Source organism: Solanum pennellii, chromosome 12 (assembly GCF_001406875.1).
Source record: "Solanum pennellii chromosome 12, SPENNV200".
Classification (NCBI taxonomy): domain Eukaryota; kingdom Viridiplantae; phylum Streptophyta; class Magnoliopsida; order Solanales; family Solanaceae; genus Solanum; species Solanum pennellii.
In genome coordinates this window covers 75176542-75188893 of record NC_028648.1, presented here as the reverse complement: position 1 = coordinate 75188893, position 12352 = coordinate 75176542, and positions in this window count along the sequence as shown.

Below are 12352 nucleotides of genomic sequence, written 5' to 3'. Positions count from 1 at the left end.
TGGTCACTTCGTATCTTACCTAGATGAGTCTTAATAATGAATCTAGTTAGGGAAGATATTGATTATGTGGACATGATCCAAACTTAGGAAGTCTTATGGATTATTTAGGTAGTCTTGAATAGGTCAATCATGGATGTTATCTTCTTGATATAACTTAAGTAAGTCGTTTTGATAACCTTTGATGAGGAAATTTCATATTATCTATATGTTAATATGTTTGATGCCTTAAGGTGTGTATTTGACTTATTATAAGTGTTCTTGAGGGTCATTTAGGTATGCTTTGGGAGGTTGTATCGGCGATATCTCTTTGTTTTACTTAAGTGAGACTTAGGATTGATTTAAGTGGGATGATTACATACTAAGAGATGTCTAAGGTGAAGATAATCAACTTCATTGTACAGTGAAAGGACTTCACTGTAACAGTGAATGAGGTTACTGTGAAGTGATTTCTAAAAGTATGATATTTTACTTAAATGTTATTTTATGTGTTTCTAAGTTGTTTAATGTTGATCTTATGATTATAATATGATTTTTAAATGTAAAAAATGCATATTTCAAAGAAATGTCTGTTTCATGAGATTTATGCATTTGCCATACTTAGTACTTGTGGTTGTACTAATCAAAGCTTTTGTCTATCTCAATAGTTTTTGGTAGGTGAGAAGCTTTTGGGAAGTGAACACTTGGACCATAGCATCGTTCAAGAGAAGTTGAAGTATGTCCTCATTTGACTCGAGGGTCTATATGTCTTTTATGTTTTCATTTGAAGTATTGTAATGGACTAAGTATTTCTATATTTTGAAGAATGGGTCGTGTCCCAACTATTCTCGTGTCTTAAGTTTGATGATATTGAGACTTAGTATTTTATATGACTTTGTATAAAAGAGATTTTTAAAGACTATGATATGTTTTGTTAAAAGTTTTAATTTTGCGCTACTATTCACTATGTTTATGCGGTGAATGATATGTAAGGGCATGTACAAGACCGCCGAGAGGTCAAGTATGACCTATCCATGGATTCTTCCATTAAAGGTTTTGAGTCATTATATATTGATTATATTGATGTTAATTAAATGATCTTAACTCAATCAAACTATGAACCCATGTAATTTATGAACCCTAGTTTTTTACTACGTTGTTGTTGACATGATATTGACTTAATGCTTATGAATTCTATTGTAGTTTTTTATGGGCTATTGAATGATGTAATAATTGTATTCAATTTATGTATATGTTGTCTTAGATTGATAAATTTATATTGAATTGACCTAAATTCATTGAGTATTATGGTTTTTGTATTGAATTGATGTTCATGGCTATGGGTAAAGGATTTTTGGTATTGAATTGGATGATTAAACAATAGATTGATGTGGTGAGAATGGATTGGTGGTACGGTGCCCTAATTCTACTAATTTTATTTAATTTAGCTCTTTAATATGTTGTTTTTGGTATGCTCCACTTACGGTGGTGGTGCTATGTGAATTTTGTGGCCTTGTCGGCGTTACTTTATGGATTATGATGATCATGGCCTTGTCATAAAATACTTGATGTATTATGATGATTTGTGTAATTTAATATGTGAAGTATGATCATATCTATCTACATGTGAGTAATGTGAAAGTATATGTTCTTCTATTGATATTAGATGATCATGTTAGACTATGTGTATAGGATGACATAAAAGATGATAATGGTTATTACTATGTTCTTCTAGGATGATATGCAATAGGTGCTAAAGTGAAGTATTGGTTTCTTGTGAGGTTGACTTGTGTCCCTTACTTGATACACTATGAATGTGAAAATGAGATGTCTTTACGTAGGATGTTAAAGCCTCTTAGTCTTGTATGTATGAATGACATGAGACCTTTAATGATTCTAAGAAGGTCCTTTTTGTGAAACCTTAAACCAAGTGGTAAGAGTATGCACCTTGAAGTCAAAAGTCGTAATGGTATCCTTAGTGTATGAATGCTAGACTTTAGGTTGGTTGGCTGGAACGACATCATATCATCCTTAGGAAAGTCATTAAGCTATCCTCTTCGGCTGTGTAAGGCAGACTTAGGGGACCTCTTTAGTAGGGTGAATGTGATTGAGTTATGAACTAGATATGAACCTCTCGTGTGATCCTTTAATGCAAATTACTCTATGAGAACAAAGGGTATCACCGAGTGAGTATGGTTTGGGAAGTAGCTCTAGTGATGTATGAGACTAGAGTATAAAGAAACCCTTTATATTTCTTAACCATGTGCCTACATGGGTTGTGTCCTAGTTCTACCCTTGGCAAGTAGAACACCCTCTTCGGAGTAGAGGTAGACTTTGGATTCCATATCTAGATTGTATGGTCTATATTGGTTAATTCCTATTCTCATCATGTTGGATGCTATCTAGTGTTGGAGAACTTCCAAAATAATGAAATGCGACGCTATCTACACATGGAACGAGTAGTCATTGAAGATTCTAGAATGAGGTTCCCTAGGTCCTCCAAGACCATTATGTGAAGACCTATAAACAATGTGTCACATCCGAGGAGAACCCCCTAGAAGTAACATGGCGTACTTGACCTCTCGGAGGTATTATACAAGGCCATAGTTATTATTCATCGATTGTCGTAGGTAAATTTAGCAGAAATTTTTTAACTTTTTTAGCACATCATATGCTAGAACAACACTTTCATTATATATACAAATATCATAATACATAGTTAAAGACTCTAGTCTCTTCCCATCCTATACTCAACATCATAAGAGTACATTAGGGATACGACCCTTAGAACATAAAATATAATTAGATATTTATTAGACTTTACAGTAAAGACATGACTTAGGAATCCTTGGACTTAAAGATTCCTTTCCTTGAGCTTGGGGATCATCTATCAAGATCTTCACCATTTAAGACCTCCTTTAAGAATCCCTAACCTACACTTTGTGTAGAAGTTTGATAAGAATGGAGTTAATACTAGAATGCACTAAGTATGGCAACATTGCAAAAACATGCAATTAAAAGGGACATCATACTTCATGACTTTTTGCGTAAATCTTCATAAAGCCATTATACAATAGAATTTATATAATGCACATGCTTTATATAGAATTTAAGCCACTTTTAGGGTTCACTTTACAGTGAGCTATTTGCCTTAACAATGAACTTTTCCTCTTTACAATGAACTTCTTTATTTAACTCTTTAACCTCCCAAAGCAATCCTTTATTGATAATTGGTGAAATGCATCACCTTAAGGTCACAATGAAAACAATACATTCAACTTACATAATAAAACGCATACCACCATAGAAGTATAATACATCAAAGACATATTTAAGTCAAGACCATAAGGCATTAAAGTGAACATTACTTATTATTCACATATACAAATTTCACTTCACATAACACATTCTAAGACCTTAATCACAATACCAATCTTAGTCTAGTAGTGCAATGTACATGTGAAGCCCCATAACCTCACACATACTTTGTAAACCTATCATGAGACCACAAGCCCTAAAAGTCTATTTCAGACATCAACTAGGACATATAGACAATTTCATTTATGCCAACAAGACCTTCATCATATTTTTCATTAAGACCAACACTGTAACAACCCTAAAAATGAATAAGATAAGAAATTCTTAATGTGTCAAGAATGCCTATGATTAGACTAGGGTTCACACGGATTGATGCACGTAGAACCAGACCTCGGAGCCCTTACTATAGCCAAGCCAGATAAATTGGGAAGTTAGTTGAAATTGAAAAGGTTGGGTCCAGCCCAACCCTGGTTCAAGAGTTCTGGGAATTCTAATTCCCAGAGGAGTGCAACACTTAGAGGAGGAAGACCTGAGCCCAAGAAGGTCAATGGAGGTGAGATGCAGCGTCCCAAAAAGAACTGTGCTAAGTGTGGCCGTGCTCACAGTGGAGAGTGCAGACAGGGCACTAATGCCTGCTTTGGTTCCAGTAAGAGTGGGCATATGGTTAGAGACTGACCACAGAACAGAGGTCAGGTTGGAGGTAATGCTCAGCCTAGGCCTAATCCACATGGTGCAGCAGCAACCGAGCCTCCTAAGAAGAACAAGTTCTATGCCCTAAACGGTAGGGAGGAGCAGGAGAAGTCCGATGATGTGGTCACAGGTATGCTGCAAGTATTCTCAACTTCTATTTATGCTTTACATGATCCAGGGTCTACGCTTTCCTTTGGAACTCCTTTGGTTGCTCTCACTTTTGAAATGCTTCATGAAGTTTTGCATGATCCTATAGTGGTTAGTACACCTTTAGGATAAAATGTAAGATCTGATAGAGTATACAACGATTTCCCAATAGTTGTATGTGGTAAGACTATGTGTGCAGACTTGGTTGAGCTACCAATCATTGATTTTGATGTTATTCTTGGTGTGGACTGGATTCATAGTTTTTATGCTTGTATGGATTGACGTAGTAGGGTAGTAAGATTTCGTTTCCCTAATAAAGAAGAGCTAGTCTGGGAGGGGTACAACACCAGTAATACTAATCCTTGGTTTCGAAACTTAAGGCCAATAAAATGATGTCCAAGGGGTTATTATGTCATATTGTGAGTGTTAATGATTTAGATCATGACATTCATAACATAGACTAAGTGCCTGTTGAGAATGAGTTCCTCGATGTATTTCCTGGTAATTTGCCATGAGTCCCTCCTCCTCGAGAGATTGACATTGGTATCGACTTAAAACCTGATATAATCCAGTTTCAGTTCCTCCCTACAGAATGGTTCCAGCTGAAATCAAAGAGTTGAAGTTGCAGATAAATGATCTCACTGATAAGGGTTTCATTCAGCCAAGCATATCCCCTTTGGGCTCTCCAGTGTTGTTTATAAAAAAGAAGGATGGAACCCTTATAATGTGTATCGATTATCAGCAGCTCAACAAAGTCAATATAATGAATAAGTATCCACTTCCAAGAATAGATGATTTGTTCGATCAGCTCCAAGGTTCAAGTTTCTTCTCTAAGATAGATCTTCATTCAGGGTATCATCAGCTTAGGTTTAGGAATTGAGATGTCCCAAAGACAACTTTTCGTACCTGTTATGTTCATTATGAGTTCTTGGTTATATCATTTGCTCTCACGAATGCACCTGTTGCAGTTATGGATCTCATGAACAGGGTCTTCTGTGAATACCTTGACTCTTTCGTCATTGTATTCATTGATGACATTCTCATCTACTCTAGGACCAAGGAAGATCATGAATATCATTTGAGACTAACCTTGCATGTACTTAGACAACATTCCTCGTACGCCAAATTCAGCAAGTGTGAATTTTGGCTTAGATCAGTAACCATTCTGGGTCATGTTGTGTCCGACCAAGGTGTAGAGGTGGACCCCAGGAAGTCTGAGGTTGTTAAGAACTGGAAAAAACCTCTTACTCCCACAGATATCTGTAGTTCCTTGGGATTGGATGGTTACTACCGCAGGTTCGTGAAGGGCTTTCTTCCATTGTTGTCCCACTGACAGCTCAGACTAAGAAGAAGGCCAAGTTTGAATGGACGGAGGCTTGTGAGAAGAGTTTCCAGGAGCTCATGGACAGACTCACTTCAGCCCCGATGCTTACTTTTCCAATGTGTGTTGAGAATTACACTGTTTGCTGTGATGCATCTAGGGTTGGTTTGGGTTGTATTCTTATGCAAAGTGGTAAGGTGATAGCCTATGCATCCAGACATCTCAAGGTTCATGAGAAGAATTATCCCACTCATGACCTGGAGTTTGCAGCTGTGGTGTTTGCACTGAAGTTGTGGAGACACTACTTGTATGGAGTGCATGTGGATGTGTTCACAGACCACAAGAGTCTCAAGTGCGTGTTCACACAGAGGGAGTTGAATCTACGTTAGCGCAGATGGTTGGAGCTGTTGGAGGATTATGACATGAGTATTCACTACCATCCAGGTAAGGCTAATATTGTAGCCGATGCTTTTAGCAGGATGAGAATAGGAAGTACAAACCACATTGAGGATGAAAAGAAGGAGTTAGAGAAAGATATACACAGACTGGCCAAACGAGGCGTGCGATTTGTTGACTCTACTAGTGGGGGTGTTTCACTTCATCCTAGTTCTGTACCATCCTTGTTAGTTGAAGTCAAGCAGGGTCAGCAACTCGATCCTGTGTTGATGGAGCTGAAGGACTCAATGTTGATAGAGATGAATGAGTCTTTCACTTTGGGATGTGATGGCATACTTAGGTATCAAGATAGGCTGTATATACCAGATGTGGATGATTTGCGGACCAGGATTGTTGCAGAGGCCCATGGTTCCAGATACTCTATACATCCAGGTTCCACCAAGATGTATCATGATCTTAAGCAGATTTATTGGTGGGATGACACGAAGATGGACATTGCAAAATATGTGGCCAAGTGTCCTAATTGTCAGCAGCTTAAGGCAGAACATCTTAAGCATGGCGGTCTTACTCAGATTTTAGAGGTTTTGACTTAGAAGTGGGAGACCATTAATATGGACTTCGTGGTTGGTCATTCGAGGACTACGAGACAACATGACTCCATATGTGTTATTGTGTACAGATTAACTAAGTCTGCCCACTTTATCCCTGTGAAGTCTACTTACAGAGCCGAGGACTATGCGAGACTTTACATAGATGAGATTATGAGATGGCATGGGATTCCTCTGTCTATCCTTTAAGATAGAGGAGCTCATTTTACTTCACATTTCTGGAGATCTTTCCAGAAAATCTTGGGCACGCAGGTAAAGCTTAGTAGTGCCTTTCATCCTCAGAATGTTGGGCAGGCAGAGCGCACCATTCAGACATTGGAGGACATGTTGAGAGCGTGTGTGATTGACTTCAGGGGTAGCTGGGATGACCATTTGCCTTTGATAGAGTTCTCGTATAATAATAGTTATCACGTCAGCATAGGGATGGCACTGTTTGAGGCATCGTATGGTAGGAGGTGTAGATCTCCAGTTGGATGGTACGAGGTTGGAGAGTCATCCAATTTGGGTCCATAGATCATTCATGAGGACTTAGAGAAGGTCAGAGTGATTAGGGACAGGTTGACTACTGCTTACAGTTGGCAGAAGTCATATGCAGATAACAGAAAATGTCCCTTAGAGTTTGAGTTTGGTGACCATGTCTATCTGAAGATATCACCTATGAATAGGGTGATGAGGTTTGTCTAGAAGGGGAAGTTGAGTCTGAGGTATGTTGGTCCTTACGAGATCCTACAGCCCGTTGGCAAGGTGGCCTACGTGTTGGCATTGCCTGCGGAGCTAGCTTCTGTCCATCCAGTCTTTCATGTATCCATGTTAAAGAAGTGCATAGGTGATCCATCATATATTCTACCTTTGGAAGGTTTGGGGGTCGATGAAGACTTATCCTATGAGGAGATACTTGTTGAGATCTTAGACAGACAGGTCCAGCGGCTAAGGAACAAGGAGCATAGTGAAGGTATTGTGGAGAAATCAAGTTTTTGAGGGTTCTATGTCGGAGGCAGAGGCCGACATGAGATCCCGTTACCCTCATCTATTCAGCTCTTGAGGTTAGACTTCCTACTCTTAAGTCTAAGTTTCCTTATCTCACAATATTCTGTTGTTATTGCTTGGCTATGCATAGTAATTATGTTATGATCAGACTAACATTACGCTAGATAGTGGAAGTGTCATTCGAGGACGAATGTTCCTAAAGAGGGGATAATGTAACAACCCTAAAAATGAACAAGATAAGAAATTCTTAATGTGTAAAGAATGCCTATGATTAGACCAGTGTTCACACATATTGATGCACGTAGAACCAAACCTCGGAGCCCTTACTACATCCGAGCCAGCTAACTTGGGGAGTTAGTTGAGGTTGAAAAGGTTGGGTCCAACCATGTAGGGCTCTCGAATACAAAGAGTTATTCGAAGGAGTCTTTACAGGACATAAAAAGATGAAATCTTAGGTTTTGAGGGTCTAGGGATAAAATGGTCTTTTTGCAGGCTAAGGGTAATATCGTAATTACCCTAAATATATAATTAATTATTTATTTAATAAGGTGGAGGGGCAAATTGCGTAGAGAGAGAGACGAAATTGAGCTCTTGAAGTTAAGTCTTGCTCCACCCGGGATCAAACCTAGGTGGGAGCAATGATTTAATGTGATTTTTTATTTGTGAATTAATTTAATAAATTATTAAGTAATGGATGATTTAAAAAGGAAAAATAAGATTTTTATTATTAATTATTATTTATTTATTAATTAATATGTTTTCATGACTAAGTCTCTTAGTTGACTAAGTCTAAACTACTTCACCTCTTTTAACTCTCTCTCATGCTCATCTCTCTCTTGTTTCCACTCTTTCACATTTTCTATGCTAGAAAAATACCAGAACCGATCATCAACTAATCTTTCTTAACACCTTAAGAACTTTCACGTTAAAAAGCTTACTCAAACATAACCACTAACGTTAGGCAAAGAGAGGAGTCCTTCCGTCAAAAACTTTCTGTTAAAAACTTTGCTTTGGCGTGAGTTTTAGAGAGTGATTCTTGACAGCAACTGGAGTGTTGAACAACACCAAGAACAGGTTTGGGTTTTCTCTTTTGGAATCCTTTATCCAAGAGGAGATTCTTTATACAAAGGTCAACGTATGGAACTAGGGCTGTCCCCTTGAATGTTGAACTCCTTGTCCCTAGTCTCCTTCCGATTTCAATCTAAATTAGGATAGAAATCATGTTGTTGGTATGATTTATGGTAGTTAAGTGAGAAATATGATGTTCTTTGTGATTTTGTGTTTAAAAATTTGAAAGCATGTTCAATGATGTCAACCAAGAAAGATGTGGTGCAATATGTAAATGTTTGTTGTTGTTGCTATCCTTTTTGAAGTCTTAAAAGTGGTCTGTTTGATGGCTGAAATTAACGTACATAAAATGTGTAATTCGTAATGTTCATTTGAGGTGTATGTGACTGAATTTAATTGGAAAGTGCAGCTAAAATAACAATAAATCTACACATAAGAATTTGTACACGAATGCATGAAATACACCCCAAAAAAGTATTAAACAATCCACAAACTTTTCCAAGTTTTCAAGTGGAAATATTGGTGAAGATAAGATAATAAAATGACTAATTTTCCAGCAACAACTACAAGCTTCGTTTAGGCTAAAGTATAGAAGGAAAATCTGGAAATTTATTTGTTTTTAAAGGGGTAAGGCCACCAGGGTTCGAACCTGTGACCTCACCCGTATAATACCTTAATTTCGCAAGTAGAAAAAAAAAAGGAAAAGGAAAGAGGGGTTGGGGGGATTCGAAATGGGGTGTGCACATGAGTAAGGAGAGAGTAACAATTTAAATAAATAAAATGTGAGGCGTAAGAATCCAACCCAGGACCTCAAGGCTAGAAAGGAGAATGGGAGAATTAAATAAGAAAATAAAGTGAGGTTGTGGGGGCTCGATCCACAACCTCACTGCCTATGCGAAACTAAGGAAAATGTTAAATAACAATAAATTAAGGAGGCTGTAGGGGTTCGAACCCACAACCTCCCAATTCCAGCGAAATAAAGACTAAAATAAAAAGAGGCTGTGGGAGTTCGATCCCACAACCTCTTGGTCTAGGAGAACTAGACAATACAAATTTTAAACGAAAAATAAAAACGGGTTGTGGGGATTCGATCCCACAACCCTTTGTTCAAATAAGAGGAGAATCCAAGGAGAAAAATAAAGATAGAATATTGATGCTGGGGCTCGATCTATGGTTCCAATGTGATGAAAATCTAAAAATAAAGTCAAGGAAAAATGTAACTATTGTCCAAGGGGTTCAAACTTGGGTTCCCTTGCCCAAATTCCGTATTGACAAATAAATCATACATGAATTAAATGTTCAAGAATAATGCCACCTACTTATATCGAAATCGTGATCTTGGCATACACACAAGATGTTTAAGTGTTGTCTTATATAATCTTAGGAAGATATGAGTCAAGTGAAGAACTATGAATGAAGCCTCACGACTTCTATGTATAGACCCATAAGTCTAGCATACGATTAAAAATAAGTGAACCTAAGATGTATGTAATGAAATGATGAAACTCTAAAAGGGTTAAGTATGAGTGTAAGATACACTAAATGGCCAAGTGCATTGGCATATGATGAAATGAACAATGAAATGATGAAATGAACAATGAAATGATGAAACCCCAGAAGGGTTAAGTAAGAGTGTGAAATACACTAAATGGCCAATGAAATGATGAAATGAACAGCGAAATGATGAAACCCTAGAAGGGTTAAGTAAGAATGTGAAATACACTAAATGTCAAAGTGCATTGGAATATGATGCAATGAACATTCATCTAAAAATGGGGGAGTAATTATGAAGAGAAAATGTACTAATGTTAATGAATGTGGCGACAACATGATATGAGGCTAATGTAAAAGATGGGAGCAATCTCAAATGAGCCTAAGTAAATGTTACCAAAATGTACTCATTTATGAGAGTGTAAAGTTAATGAAGAGATAAGTTTCTATGAACACTCTAATGAATTTATTGAGATTAACACACTTAATACTAATGATGAGATGAGAAATCACTTATTGAGGTATGATGTCCTCATACTAGAAGCCAGCTTCTAGGATGTATGAGTTGAATGAAATGGAACTTTATACTGAGACTGATAAACTTGCTATGAGCATTGATACCTTCTTTCTGTAAGGGCGGAGGTTCACGTAACTCTAATGAGATGAGACTGTCCGGCATGCCGGGTATTGGTCTCATTATATATCCTAGTATTTGAACCTATGCTGCCAATATAGGGATCTAACAGGGTTCAATCCCCTATATACGCTAGCATGTTTTGGGTCACATTGGACGGTGATTCCATCTCTTTTCGGTGTGGGGCAAACACTGGATTTCATGACGCTCACATGACTTTGTCGATTAAAGTTAAAGTTCCCAAATGAACGATACCAAAGGTGTAAGGATAGGATAATGAAGAGGTGATCTATACTTATGTAATGACGCTTAGTTATTCTTGGTCATTCCACATCAAACTCAATGAGTGTATTAAACTACATCGTAGGAATGAATGGTGATTACACTAGTATATGAAAGAATGAAAAATAAAGTACGTATGAATGAATGGAGCAGACTCTGTGTTTGCTAAAGGAGGCTCCTCATTTGAGGTCACATATGTTGAGCCCTCATTTTAGAAATTCCTAATGTCAAGTCTATGATTCCAAAGTCTCATGGAATATGAAAGAATGATATGAACTATGTGATATGATATGTGAAATATGCTATGTGCTGTTTGCAAAATGATAAATTTGATGATGCATGTTACAGTCATGGCATGACTTCCATAATCCAAATTTGGCAAGTCCACTGGCTTGACCTTCCATAAATCGTGTTGTTAGGAAAGAGCTATAATTTCTCATGCATGTCCTTGGTGTGTGCTTGCATATACGCATACTTAATACAAGTGTGTACTAAATCCATACAACTATCTACTTTTAGGTGCAGGCACAAGTGGACGTTAGATTTTACAATACAATGTTGCAGCTATCCCGACGTGGAGCTTTCATCCGGACTTGGTAGTCCCTCATTCTTTTGAGGCAGTCTACTGTAACTATCTAGCTTAGATGTACGCTTTAGCTAGTGGAGCATGTCCCACTACTGTTTCTTTCCACTTTTATTTCAAACTTTGTATTGGTGCCGTTTTGGCAAAAATACTTTTAATGCAATTATGAATTGTTTCGTTCATTTGATCATCTCTATATTAGATGGTTGATTTCTGAACGCCTATGTTGTTAAGTTCAAAATGTTTATCATGAAATAAGAAAATAAAAATTTCAAATTTTTTGCGAAAATTAACCTAGATTGAGTAAGAATTACATATGTTGGCTTGTCTACGACCTCTGAGAGGTCAACGATGCTGGTCCCGTCTGGAGTCTAGATTTCGGTCATGACAAACATTATGAATATGAGAACAAGACCACATAATAGATACTCATACCATGAACATCTCCATAACAAGTAGACAAACGCTGCCATGTCATGCATAAAGAAAACCATAATCATACACCTTAGATCACCTTCGTAGAACTCCGTAAGATGCCACTTGTGCAAGGTCTAGTTGGGTTCATTGCTTCAACCTATCTTAAGTAACCTCCCTTACATCATTCTAGTAAGGTTATTAGTCATTTACTTCCATTTTCTATTTTACATTAGGGAAACTATAGCCTTAACTGACACTAAGACCATGGGTGTTACATCGAATTTTGTGTTGTAAAGCCTTACACCAATGGAAGGTGTTCTTAACTATCCAAAATAGAACATTAACATATGCTAGCATACTAGTGATCACTTTGTAGATACTATGTGGCTAGAATAGTTTATGGAAATTGGAGGCCATCATGGAAACATCAACTC